Here is a 15019-nt window from a genome sequence, read left to right as displayed (position 1 = left end):
CTTAATAAATACAGATGGAGGTTACAGAGAAATTTGGTGTAAATTAAGGATTCTGTCATCTGAAGTAAATTGATGCATTATAACTAATAATGGTTGTAAAAGATGATGGTCAGGTTAAAAACAGTATCTGACCTTTGTTGCTCTTTCATCTTTTCATCTTTCATATAGGAAAATATGAATACAACAATTATTCTTAGAGACAAATTTGCATTTACAGCCTTGCCAATATGAAGTGCAAAAATTAGCAGATAAAGCTACAAATAGCAATTAGAAACAGAAGGTGTCTTATTTTTCTTTTAACTAAATTATCCATTTTGGAATCTTTCAGACTTTTCATCTCAGACTAACTGCAGTAATTAAAGACATGGACCTTTTTTCCCCAGATGTGTAAATCTAACATTTTTAATAACTCCCCAAACCAGTCTTTTTCCCCAAACAAGAGCCATAGTTGGCACAGTATCAGAAAGATGGTTTGGTTTCACTTTTTTCTTCTACTGTTCATGCATGGATACAAAGTTTCTGTTTTAATACAGTTCTACAGAAGCCTTAATATTTCCACATAAAAGTTATTTTAGAAAATATTTAATGTATCTTTAACTTCATTCCCCTTTCTTTGTATTTGCTGGTTCCCTTCCTTGGCTTAACGGACAGAATTAAATAATCTTGAAAGTGACAATAGAACTCTGCCCCCTCCCCTGCCCTGTACCCAACTGTGGTAAGGTTTTCATGATCTGTTAATTATTCAGGTATTTGCATCTCATGCAAACTTTATGCATGTGCTATCTTTAACACTATCTGTAAATATACAGGGCAGGCAAGTAGCCCATTGCTGACTGAATAATCCGACATTTATCAGCAGCTGGACATTTTCAGCATACTAGATTACCGGTGTTCACTGCCTCGTCCTAACACAAGGATTATGCCCTTTCATAAAACTGGAGAAAGAGAAACCTCTCTTCAGCAAATCACTAGGTACAAATATATTCCAAATGGCATTAAGGTATGCATCTAGTAAAATAGATGTGCTCTATTAACAGTTTTAAATGAAGTCAATACCTAAATGAAATATTAAACAGTAGCCTAAGCCAAGTAAACATGCAAAATCTATGGAGGTTAATGATTAATAGAGTCAGGTGGTTAACATGACAAATGAACGAATGCTTGTTTATAAGAAAATGGTTCTTACTAGGGAATTACTTAAGCTAAAAAAGAGTTGCATTTAATTATTAAGAGCAGCCTTCATCATATGTGCAGCTGAGCATGTGGTCGCTGTGCTTCAGGACACATAATTTCTCAGGAGTAAAGTTTCATGGAAGGAGGGAAGCAACTTCCCAAGAACAAAACAGTTTTGTTCCCTTTGTTCGTGTATCTGATTGCTCTTTAGATGGTGCAGTGTTTTCCTCCCTTTTTGTGGAGGGCACATCTCAAAAGTTGGCCAGGCTGTTTCATGTTCCTATATTCCATGGCAGCTAGAGAGAAACAGCTTTGTTGTTTGTCCTTTCAAAGTTACCTCCTGGTCTCCCTGTGCCTGGGATCGGTGCCTGTCATGTTTCCATTTGGAAGGTGCTTAGTGGAATAGGCTAGCTGTGTGAAGGGCCCGAGGGAGAGCTCTGGAGAGTCTTTTGCTGGTAGAGCTGCGATTTACAGTGGATAGGAATTATTTATGCTTTGCTATTGCTTTTCTTTTCTTGGTGTTTTTTCTTGGGAAAGGAAACTAGGATTTCCTGTACTCTGTTGACACTCTTAGTAACGCTACGTTTCCTTAAAATCTTGAAGTCCCAGGCACATAAAAATGAAAGCTGAACGCAGTGCAAGTGATTTCTTCTGTAACCACTCTTCAAAGTAACTTGTACGGTGCTGAAAGTAGAATACATGCTACAAGTGGTGTGACAGGTTTTGCTAATATCCGTGGTGGATACGCAACCTGCCAGCACTGAGGCCCCTTCTCACAGGTGGCTGTTTGTGAAGTCTAGGTAGAGCCTTGCCTTAACCCCAGACAGGCTGGAACTGTGAAAAGTCTTCCCTTGTTTAACACTACTGTGAACTAAAGGATGCTGTATGGAATCAGACTTGTGCTTGCAAAGGGGAAAGCTTTGGGCCAGCTGCCAGAATTCTGGAGAGTTATGGTTTCAGTTTTCTTTTCTTTTCTGCAGTGGTGCCTCGTGTGATCTGCATCGAGCTGGAAGGCCAAGATCAACAAGAACAATCAGACAAAACTTTAATAAACTTCAGCAGATCTGTTTTCCCTGCCCACTTCTTCTTAGGGCTATCAGTTCCTAGCTAATACTTGATATAAAGTGTATTTGCAATCAAGATAGGGCTTTAATCATGTGCCAGATGTGCATCGCAGTATTTACCTGACCAAGAGCATGACACAGAGGTTAGGAATGAGTGGTGGGGGTGGAAATTCCTCATGCTGTTGTTGTTGTCCTAGATAGGAAGCCTTTCTACTATTCAGGCTACTGTGCCGCTTTGGCCCTGTGCTGCTGTAGCTCATGCCAGCAGCTTCTGAGTTGGGACTAAACTTGGTGCTGGCTTGAACCTGATCTTCTGCAGAGGTTAGGTGAGAGGAGTGTGTGTGAGTGAGGTGTGTTGGTACAATAGGCTGTAGAGTTATTTGACGTTTTAAGATGATCCCAAATACAGTAGAAAACTCAGAAGGTGCATTGAGACATTCTTCAGTAAGGAAATAAATAGCTCAGGCTCGGGAAATGGAGGATTGGAACATGTAAGGAGAGGTTACTGTTGGCATGGGGCTGGAAGGGGTGGGAAATGTTTTCCTGTAGCCAATATGCTGCCAGAATGTCAGTATGTATGATGGATAGCTTTTAAAGTTTGTGTATGCAAGTTGCTTGTGATGGAAGTGAGGTTGTAGCTAATGCACGCTGACTTTTTGATGTGGTAGCATTTTATTTGCCTTGTTTTTGGATTAATAGCTATGTAATGTGAAAGCCAGGAGGAATTGTTTCCCTCTTTGCTTCAGACAGAGCTAAGTACTTGGACTTCCTGTTGAAATCAAAGAGTACTTTTCACCTCAGTGAAGTGTTTTGTAAGGAATCCTAGATATTGAGTATATATAATTCTTTCTGTATTTAAACTTTTTATGTTTCTTGTTAATGATGAATTGATGGATACTGTGTAGCCGGGAGTTCACTGGGCTTCAGGGTGAGGCATCCTTATCTCCAAGGTAGAGATAAAGTGATCCACCAATTATCACAGGTTTAAGAGTCTCGGATTTAAAGTGATGCAAGGTGGATTCTTGGTAATCACTTTAAATCCGAGACTCTTAAACTTGCGATACTTGAATGCCAGTTGTTGCTCCGTGAGGACAGAGCTAGTGAACTAGAATTTCCTTCAACGTATATTGATGTGAATATTGATTCCCTTGAGTATGCTATGGCTTCATCAGTTGAGCCACTTTTCTAGAAGCATACTTGTAACTTGCCTACATTAGGCAACAGCTTTATATTTCTTAATTGTTTTAAATTCTTTGGTCAGTTAAGTGTCAAAAACCAGAGCAAGCTACCTGTATGCACACCTGGTTCACTTTAAACTGTGCAATGACACTGCAGCACATCTCATGATTTTTGCTCAGCACTTCTTAGTGTGCAGAGAAAATGTTTGTATTTCCATAGACAGTTAATCAGGAGCGTTTTATAGAGTATGAATAACTGTCTTCCTTGGCAAGTGACCCTTAAGCCTCTTTAAGGGCCTTGTTTGTGCACATCCTGCTCAAAGGAGTAGAAAAACACTAGCCTAGAGAGGAACTGAATAAATATTAAGTATGTGATACTGCATAGAGAAATCCTGTTCAGTGTTGGTAGTTGTTAAAGTGTGCTTAGTTTTTTGTTTCCCAATTAAGTTTTTTGGAAAATAAATATAAAACAAATAAATGGTTTCTACAGAGCACATGTGTGCCCTAAGGCACTTCTTTTGTGGCTGCCAGAAAGTCCTTGTTAGGTATGGCATTAAGAACAAACTTTTCTTTAACAGGCTGCTGGTGCAAATGACTTTTTCTTACTGCCCCCCAGTTGCACAATGCTTACAGACAGAAGCCATGCTTCTGTGATTGTTTTCCAGCAGGCCCATTTCTTGCAGGGGAACCCAAAGACCCCAGCTGTGGACAGCCATATGGCTGGAGGGGCTGAGTCTATGCCTAGTGCAGGCAGCTCCTAACTAGGGCTACTGTAGGCACTGGTAGGAGCCCACTGTTCCTCTTCTAATCACATCTCTGCTCTTTGCCTGCTGATTCCTGTCCTTAATTTTTTTGTATTGGCCACTGTGCTATAAGAACTACACTCCCTGGTTCCAGGTAACATGTACCGATAAGCCTGAAACTGAAGCCAACCTCTCACTGTTCCTTTGATGAGAAAGCTAGAGGGATGCTGTGTTTCCAGAAACTGAGCAACCGAGCTGCTCGTCCTGCATCCTGCTTAGTTGGGCCAATAGCCAAAGCTTCATATGCAGTGGGATGAGCTAAAATAAGAACTTGCCCAAAATAAAGGATCATTCATTTTTGTGTTCATGTAATGATTGCTCACCTGCCTACAAGTCTGATTTGATATTAAAAATTAGTTACTACTTTGTACCTTTTATATATGCTTCTGTACATTAGGAGCCACCCCTACAACTTCAACCACAAGTCTACCAAGTTGTATTTAGGGAAACACTGGACTGCAAATAATGAGTGTTCACGTACTGCTCTGCACTGCTGGTTTCTCACACTCAATGAAATATGACAAGCACTCACTACCTGTCATTTTAGGCTACAGGTGAGCAGGTACTACAAAGCACTTGATCTAACTTCACAGTGTTGCAGTTCAGTTCTGCACATATTTACAGCAGGTGGCATGTACAGCTCAATGAGTCTTTCCATGTTGAAATGAGCACTGCCACCCTGTTGAGTGAAGCCAGGGGTAAGATTACAAGGCACTTGTATTGTGATACTTGCTGGTAAAAGGATGCAAGTATCTTGTGGGGGTGAAACCCAATAGCACCTTGATGTAACCGGTCAGATTTACTGAACAGGTACTTCGTTGTTTCCTCTGTAGTAGTTATACATGCAATAATGTTTGAAAAGATCTTACTACGTTCAGTTTACCTCCAGTACATAATTAGAATATGTGGTAAGTCGTTCTCTACAAATGTTTTGTCTCAGAAGCTAGGAGTTGAGCAGCCTATGAAATGTAACCACTTCAAGTGTGTGGGTTAAGTTGGAGGAGCTGGGAACTACTTAATGCTGCACACTGAATGTTGGCTGACAACAAAAAACCCCCAAATTTATGAATGAGGGCATTCATTTCATAGCTTAAACTGTCTACTCAGTGGTCAGCTGCTATTTCCTGGACCATACACCCACTGTGGATTCAGAAGATTACTAACTCCTGACCTTCAACACATAACAAATTATACATGTTGAAGTATTTTTGAATATAAAATCAATTTGTAATAAAACTTTAAGATGGGTGTTTTGGGTTTGGTCTTGGCTTTCAATAAACATAAAAGTAGACTAGTTCTGATGCTACAGCTTCTGTTGCCTCTCCTTGAATACTGCACTTCCATGAACACACAAGCCTTGCAAAAGCTGCAGCTGGGACTCACTCACCCCAGCTTCTGGCAAAGCAAGGAGACCAATGGGGACAGCAGGAAATGGATAAAGGCTACTTCTTTCAGCAGTAGCTCAGTTTTATGCTTGTGGCTCTGGTTTATCTGCTTGTCTAAAGATCTTACAAAGCTACAGTGTAAAGGCAGCTGAACTAAACCAACATTACCGCTTCCTTCCTTGCACCACCAGCTTGACTGAATGGAGAGCCAGGCTGGACAACTGGCTCAGCTTAAAGGTTATGAAGACAGGCTGAGAGAGCTGGGGTTATTCAGCTTCGAGAATAGAAGGCTCTGGGGAGACCTAATAGTGGCCTTCCAGCACCTGAAGGGACCTACAAGAAAGCTGGGGTGGGACTCTTTAGAAGGGCATGTATTGATAGGATGAGGAGGACTGGTTTTATATTGGAAGAGGGTAGATTTAGATTGGAAATTCTTCACTATGAGGGTGGTGAGGCCCCAGCACAGGTTGCCCAGGGATATGGTGGATGTCCCCTCCCTGGCAGTGTTCAAGGCCAGGTTGGATGGAGCCTCGAGCAGCCTGGTTTAGTAAGAGGTGTTCCTGCCCATGGCAGGGGATTGGAACTTGATGAGCTTTAAGGTCCTTTCCAGCCCTGACCATTTGATGTTTTTATATATGATTGGCTGCCTGCAAAACTTGCAGCCTGGGGGAACCACCAAAGTGGGCTCACTGCAGTCCAGACTTGGATTGAGTTAGCTGCCATGAACCTAAACTTGAAAGCTCTTATAGAGAACCAGGAGGCTTGTTGGAGTCTCCATTACAGTGAGGTCACATTTATGTCAATACAATAAAGCAATTTGCTCAAGTTGTGTTTAAGGACTAACCTCTCACCTCTTTTCTGTTCTTAGTATGGCACTTTTTATTTTGGGTTTGTTTTGTTCAGTTTGGGTTGGGTTTTTTTGCACAATGAAAACATACATATTAAAAGGATCACAACAGTACATAGGTGAGGGGTAACTTTACAACTGTATTTTCCAAAGCTTTAAATGTTACATGGAAGAGTTGAGACAGTAAATCTGCAGCTAGTGATAATGTCGAATAACAGCAAAGCAGTAGAAATGAAAACCAGAAAAGAAACAAGAGCCCCTGGCTTGTGGTGCCTGCACCTTTTTGCAGAAGTGGGAAGGGAGGCTGGAGTAGTTGCTGTCTGTCCACAGCAGCCCACTAGTTTGTCATTACTTTCCATGAAGACAGCTGTATGTACAGCTGATTCATACTATGTATTTACACAGTATAATTCAATCTAAATTTAAGATAGCCTTGGTTTTGTGCCTTTGTTAGATGTGTTTAATTTTCATTATGAAAATGGATTCTCTGTTTATTTCAGAAGCATGCAAATAGGTTTGCATATTTATGAGCTGCTCTGTTCAAACAACTTGGTCAAAAGTGCTTTCATTATTAAAAGTATCACCGCAGGGAAGAGGAACAACTGGAAGGTGAAACTAAGCTTGCTGTTCTGTAATAAAAAGCAAGGAGAGAATGGGGGAATTGCAACAGAGGTCAGAGCAAGATTATGTCTCAGAAGATCATGGAGAGCATCCTGCTTGTATGAATACATGAATCTGTGGTTGTCAGCACTCAGTCTGGCTTGTTCATGGGTCATACATTATCCTTGCTGTCCATAGGAGAGAAGCTGTATATATATTTCAGTATTTCACTAAAGCTTGGCCTTTCAGGCATGTTTTTCTTGCATGCCTGTAACAAGACCTACACAGTACATACTGCAGTTCTATAAAGCCTGACAGACAAAGAGTGTGTGCTCAATGGTCTGGCAAGTTTAGTATAACATAAGTGAAGATAAAAACCCCTTGTTCTAGCGTTGAACTGAGTTCAAGTTACTTAAATGCTCAAAGATGATTTGATGAATGCTAATCACATACACAGAATGATCAGAAATAAGCATAAGATCTTCCAGATCACCTTACTGAATGAAAAATATCAGATAGCAACCAGCTTTGTGGTCTCTTTCCCCCACCCCCACCCCTCCTTCCCCAGTGCGGTTATTCAGGTCTAGCCTACACCCACTTAAAAAGTTACTGTTGTTTGGAAAATAATACTTTTTTAATTTCATCAGAGGCCAGGGGTTAATGGGAGGAGGAGCAGGGATCTGGGGAAACCATCTGTCTGTACCTGAAAACACAGGTCACCTCACTGTGGTTGGATCATAATTTCTGGAATATAAGCATGAAAATAAGATACAAACATAGCTTGTGTGTATGCCAATACTGCTTTATAGCTAAAACATGAGGTTGGGACCACACCGACTGTTTTAACACGTGGTTTTATACCTTTCTGAGTTGTTGTCTGTGCCCAGACATTGGATCCAATGTGAAGGGAGGGGGGAAGGAGGGTTGAGCTTGTCCTCTGAAAGGCCACAGCAGATAAGGTTTCGCTAAGGTAATTCATCTCCATTCCTCAGACAGGCAAATGGTTTAACAAGTTTGTTATATGTTGCCTCTTAGTTTATAAATTTACCTTTCCTTAAAAATACTTTTGTAACTTGGAAAGATTTATCTTTAAGAAAGGTAAACTTTGAGTACTGGGGTGCCAGAGCTTTAAAGTTGAGGCTATTAAAAGCAGTCTTATGCCATAATGATGGTTTTAACCAAGAGCAAATTTTAAACCTTTTTGTTATTGGGCAGTGTGTTTGGCAGCACATGGCATCATTCACGTATGTGAAGGTGCTCAAAACATAGAATTTAGATGAAAATACAGCACTTGAGAATGACAGTGTAGTGAGTTTTTAGCAGTTCCCCTGACCTAAAGTATACGATCAGCCTGTTCTGTGTTTCCAAGTGCCAGGTAGTGTTTTGCAACTGTACAAATGGAAGCGACCACAAACAGCTGACAAAGCTCATGTTACCAATGAAGGGTCTGGTTAGGTACGTTTATACCCCGAGAGATGCCTGGAATTCTCACTACTTTTTCTTTTTCAGGTTTTTTGTGAATTTGCTGCCGTAGAAACATTCGAAGTGCAGCTGCATTAAAGGTAACGAGTGACCTGTTTTGCTGTGTGCTAGTAAAGAGTGAGACTGACAATAACTAGGGAGTGGATGCTTAAATAAACCTTACTAAACCCTTACAACGTGAATCATCTTTGTCCTCCCATCGCTATAATGATCAGTTTAAATACTGATAGACTTGGAGTGGGGACTGTGTATTTTTAAGTGGAAAATGCTAACATTTGCTGACAGCATTAGGTTTTTGAGTATCACTGCATTTAGTAACAAATTAAATCCTATCTTTTTTTGTTACTAACAACAAATTGCTGCTATGATACACAGTGTCATACTAAGGATATTTCTGACCCTTTATCAGAGCAAAAAGTTCCTAAAAATAAGTTGAAAGAATGGTCAACAGTCAGTTTCCTCTTCATGCTTCCTTCAAAACTTAAGACCACTTTACTGTCTGTTTAGTCTAGTGCTGCCCAGTTCGTTTTCCCTGCAGTTATGACTGTGACTCCTACTTTATTCATATTAAAGGGGATCTAATTATCTAAATACCGAGTCATGCCATCAAGCCACTTGAGTTGTAGCTAATAGTCACACAGGGGGTTTTTTAACATCTTCTGACCTGGCAGGACTTGAACAAATTCCTTTCAGGAAGCTCAGTGGCTGTGCTAGTGCACGGCTATCCCGTGTGAGCATCTTTTGCTGAGGGGTAGCACAGGCACAATCATCTGATAATATGGCTACCCACCTCCTTGGCCAGAGATGGCTGTGCTGTCTCTGCTTCCAGCTCAGGTTTTAGCAGGTGATATTGTGACTCAGTCCCCTGAGTATGTCCTCTGCTGTTTTGCAAAAGCTACTCAGATATTTTGGACTAAGAACATAAAAAGCTGTCTGCCTCTGAAACTGAACACCTTATACAAGCACGTTGGTGTCTATAAAAGAAGTAGTGTGATGAATGTGCATGCACATGTATTAGGGGGTAGTAAAGGTCAAAACCTTGCTGTTCAAAACTGTCTCGGGGTGGGTTGTTAGGTTCTTTCCAACTTCTTTAAGAACTGTGCTAGTTTCTACCTTGTTCTCCTGTCTTAGTATGAGTATTTATGTTCAGACTACTTTTGCATTGTCTTCCTAGTTTTGATGGTGTTACACTGCTCAAAAGATTGAACAAATCAGTGTTCAGAGCTGTTAAATCTATCTGAATCTGCACTCTGCCTTGTAGGACAAAATGTACAAAATTTGCTTGATCATCTCAATTCCTCTTTGAAGTGCAGATACAATCAAAGAACTGTTATGATAAAATAAGTCAGTGAGATTGCCTTCCATGGTGGAAAATGCCATCATCCAGTATGATCTCCCTTGCTGATGGATAAAATTCCCAACTTCTTTGACTAAATTGGTACATGCTGCAGTAAGTTTTCTTATACAACTCATCCCCGGTTCATCCTTATAGAAATTAATACTTCAGTTGCCAATTAATGTTATTAAAAGAAATGTACCCTGAAGATATTTCCAGCATATCATAAAGCACATGGAAACAGCAGAAAGCAGGTTCACTCACAAGAAGTGTAAAGTGAGCAAAACATTGCAGTGTGAAGTCCTGTCTTAGGTAAATCTGTATCTGGGAATTGCAGGTGTGGATCTAGAAATGAAAGATATATAGAGATAACAGGTATCCAGAAATGAACCTAAGTATGTTTGGCTAGAAAACAATAGGATAGGTTCACCATGAACCAAGAAACAGACTGTGTTAAAATTTTACACAAAGACCACAATAAAATTCAGTTCCTCAAAAATGCAAGAGAGAACATCACTTTTTCACTGGAAAATACTGTTATTGTGCAAAAAAGGAAAATATGCTTGCTCCTAATTTTTATTTACTTTCAAATTATTTTCCTCTGCATCTGAACTAGTTACACAATGAAACTGAAAACCAGAGATGACTCATGCTTGAAGTTTCAGGGGTTACCATCTCCAGTTACCATGGGTGGGAACAGTTTCCTTAAATTTGTTGGTTTTAAGTGCACACCCAGTCATCTCTATGTCAGAACATCTGGAAGGAGAGATTTTCTTCAGACTGCAAATGAGAAAGCCTAATTCTTTTTGCTTAGTCACAAGAAAGGGAGGAATTTGCATTTGGATGCTAGCTCCTAAGAGAAAAGGGAAAGTGTATTTCCCAACTCTGATGCTCCTCTTGTTGACTGTCCCCACAAAAAGCCCATAATAACTTTAGAAAAGTCCCTCCCTGGCCCCCAGCACAGTTTTTTTTGACTAACACAGTACACAGGAGGAGCATGTACTTCCTCCCCCGGCTCCTTTTTTTAAGTATGCACTTAAACTCACCACCTAAATGATGACGGGTGCGTGAGAAGCAAGCGACCTAATGCCACTGCTGAGAGACGATGGAGTTTTGGAGAGACAGGTTTTCCACAGTCATGCAGTATTATATCTGGAACTTCAGTCTGTTGAATTACACAACAGTCACTGTTGGCAAGACATTTAAAAAGAAGTGTATCATCTGTCAGGGTAACTACAGTAAAAAGGAGAGGCTGTTGGAGTCCATTATTGTGTCTGGATTTCCACAGGAGGCAGGAGGTTAATATTAGTGGACTCTCACTAGAGCATTAAGAGGGATTGCGATGATTTCTGTCATTGCCTTGCACGTCTGGCCGCTGGACCTGTGTTCACACACTTCAACATCTTACTGTTTGAGTTTCTCCTTTCACAAAAAGGTTATTACAGAGCAACGCTGCTCAATTTCAGGAAGATTATAAAGGAAGTACTGACTGCTCCGTTCATGTTACTAAGCTCTGGTCAGATGAATTTATTAACCAACTTCTATTTAAAAAAGAATGATTCAGTGTTCACTTTCTCCTAACTTTTGTGCTTGTGTAGGAATAGATTAATGTTATTATTTTCTATTGGGAAATGCCATTTTGCTTTTAAGTATTACTAATGCGTCATCACAAGAGTACGTACAATTCCTCCTAGGTCAGGCTGTACAGATGTTTGGTAACATTCCAGACTGAAGGCCAGGAAATAAGTGTTAATATTTAATCTATGCAGCTAGGGTAATGTCATTTGTGTATTTTTTTTGCCTTGTTGAGTAAACATCATTAACATTTGTCCAGCCCTAATACCATGACTTGATCCAAATCTGATCTTGAGTCTTGATCTGAACTTGAATGCATGCACTCCATGAACTGGTGAAACAGTTCTGGCCAACAGGCGTAGGCATGAATCCATTGCCTCTGGAGGCTTTTTGAAAAACATTTACCCAGTGAGATTATTTCCTGTACTACTCCATCTTTATTTACAAAAGAAAAAGCACCTGATGTCCTAATTTCCATACGCTGTGAAAGGTTGTTGACATTATCATAAGCATAGGATAATAACGTAAGAGGGGAGAGGAGCAGCCTAATTCTTAAATAACCTGTTGTCCGTGAATATGTTCCCAATACTGACAGCAAGTGGAAAACAGGTAAATATGAAAGCTCAGTTGACTCAGGGAAGCACCTAGCAATTAGAATCAAAACTTTAATTATAAAGTATGAATGTAACTTGTGTATCTGCAGTACCCTCCATCACCGATTCATATTATAGAAACAGGAATATGACATCTGACTTTGAAGACTACAGAACACTGTACACCTGTTATTTACTTTTACAGTGCCCTTAAAATGCAGAGTCAGTTCTTCATTTTTTGAGAACTCCTCCTTTGTGACAGATTTGTTCTTTGTCTAATGATAGAAGGAAAAACTGGACTATCTCTTCATTGCTGAGTGAGATGAAATGGTGGCATAGTTTAAGAAGTTACCTGAAAGAAGTAACTTGTGTAAACACTGGTGGAGTTTTGATGTAATATGAGTATTTTTCATTTCCAGATTTTGTCCTTCATCCTCTTCTGAAATGCTGTCTGACCCATAAGTCCCTGCCACATTTATTAACTAAAATGCCAATGAAACATAAGCCACTCACTTCCTTCACCACATAAGAAGTTCTGAAACTGCTGTTTGCGTTTAGTTATAGCGACTGCTGTCATTCACAACACTGTGGCAGTAACTGGATTGTCTCAAAACCCCGTGTTCCTTAGGCTTTTGATCAGATCACAGCAGAGCCAGCACAGGGTACAGGCTGCTGGGAGAGGAAGCACTCGAGCAAATGAGCCTAGGATATTAATAGATTAATTAGCAGATTGTGTATAAAATCTAATGAGACAAAAGTAGCAGAGGGGGGTCTAAGGGAAAAACTTTCCCAATTCAGCTTATTCTCACTGGACAGTTTTCATTTGGGGAATCTTGCTTTGGCCCTTTATGTTTTCTGCCTTCAGGGTGCACAAAAACAGCTCTTGCCCTTTCACCAAATACTTGCCCTTATGTTACAAGGTTAGGAAGGAGGGTTTCACACCAGTCTGTTAGATAATTGGGAAATACTGGGTAAGCGTGGTTGGTCTGGTTTCCATTGCAATAGTTGTTGCAGCAATAGATAGATTTGTTTGGGGTTTTTTTTTCTGATTGACATTAGGTGCATCTGTGTTCTGGTAGTAAAACAGAAGTAGTGAATATAAAGGACAGCAATAATATATTTCTTGAAACCAAAACCCAATCTGACTTTTGTTTACTAGGTAAGATAAACACTGTATTAACTACCTTTTCTTTTTAAGTTGCAGTAAGAGAAACAAGACTTCCTATTACTACTTGTGGTTTTGCTATTTCAAATAGAATGTATATATTTAAGAAGGGACCCTTGACTTTGATCAAGATCCAGTGTATTCGACTATCCTTCCCTCTTTGTTGGCACATAATACTAGTATTTACGCTGCACAGACATAGTAAGAGCACTTGAAAGTTCTCAGGCTTTGAGCTACTATTGCATTGATAGAGCACAGAAATGCTTCTGAAACCTGCCAGCTTTTGATTAGATTACCTCTGAGTTTTCATTGCCCATTTGACGTGCAGAATTGTGTAAGAGGAAAATATGTAGAAATCTGCCTGTGAGAAAGGAACAAAAATTGGACCTCGTGTACTTTTTTCCACTGCCATGAGTAACTTGCACTAACATTTGCAGTTTGTTTTCATAAAAACACTGACATGATGTAAAAACTGAATCATTTCCCTCAGCTGTTCTTTCAGCCTTTCTAATCCCCAGAAAGTTATAATAAACCACAGGATTCTTCTAACTCTTATTACTATTAAAACACAATCTTCTGATCTGTGGAAATGTTCTTCCGTTGCTGTGTGAGACAGGTATAAATCTGGAAAAATCAAAATTTGTAGAGACCCTGGTAGCATGCTCTCATTCACTTACTGTGTTTAAAACTTGCTGCATCTTCCCAGCAGTGTGGTATTACTCAGTCTTTCTGTAATTTCTTTTTGAAATCCTAGGCTCTTTCAGTTCTAGTACTGGAACAAATTCAGGACTACTAGATACTGATTAAATTCCCTTGCACAAGCTGACTGTGACTAAGAATCCACATAGTTCTTTAGGTCTAATCACATCATCTGTGTAGAACCCACCTTTCCACCTACAACTTACAAACGTGTACTGTGGTTTCCAAAATGTTTAGATCTGCATAAACGCTAGAGAAATTCCAGAAATAGTTGTTACTTATTCATACTGGATTGCTTTGGAACATTTTAGGACTTCCTGGAAGGATTTGACCCTGAGTACTTACGCTAAAGCCAGAATTGTGTCTCCAGTTGAAGCTGGCAAGAGCTCAGTTTGCCGGGGAACCAGGACTTCCTCTGGTGTTGTTTTCAAACTAAACAACTCCTCGCTTTGCAGATTCCAAGTTTTCTTCACAAACTGGAGTACTACTCTGTTCCTGTCTAAAGTTATCTTTTGCACTAGAAGACTTTTGTAACACAAGAAGAAAACTTTTTCAAAGTTGTGACTAATGTTTGAAGTAGATTGAAAAAGTAGTACATCTTCTCATTGTGCTATCCCATAGTAAATCGGATCCCTGGGCAGCTCTTCAATGTGAGAGGAAGGAAAGCAAACACTGTTACTCATATACTTTCAATATTAAACCTAGACAATGTTTTGGACTTGAGCTAATTAAAGCCTTTCCTAGCCAAGATAATAATTTGCTGCCTTATTAAAATTAAAGTGCCTAGGATAAAATTTCTAGCCACGGGTACTTCTTCAGGTTTTGAGTTGCACTTGGCAGTTCTGGTTGTGTGTGAAATCCTGGAGAAGTTGATTCTGTTTGAATAAAGAGAAGGTTCAGACATTTCCTCTTCCGTGAACAGCCACTTCCTCTCCCTGTTACCCACACACACTTTTGCTCTTACTTAGTCTCACACACTTTTGTGACTATTTAAAAACTATTTATATATATATATTTATTTTTTAAAGAATAGTTGCCATTCGTTTCTTACATTTTCAGTTAAATTACTGAAGAATTACAAAGAGAGAAGGGTGTCTCCTGTTCCAGATCCTGTGCTCT

Source organism: Gallinula chloropus, assembly GCF_964237585.1.
Source record: "Gallinula chloropus genome assembly, chromosome: 11".
NCBI classification, from domain to species: Eukaryota; Metazoa; Chordata; class Aves; order Gruiformes; family Rallidae; genus Gallinula; species Gallinula chloropus.
Note: the sequence above shows the minus strand (reverse complement) of the source record.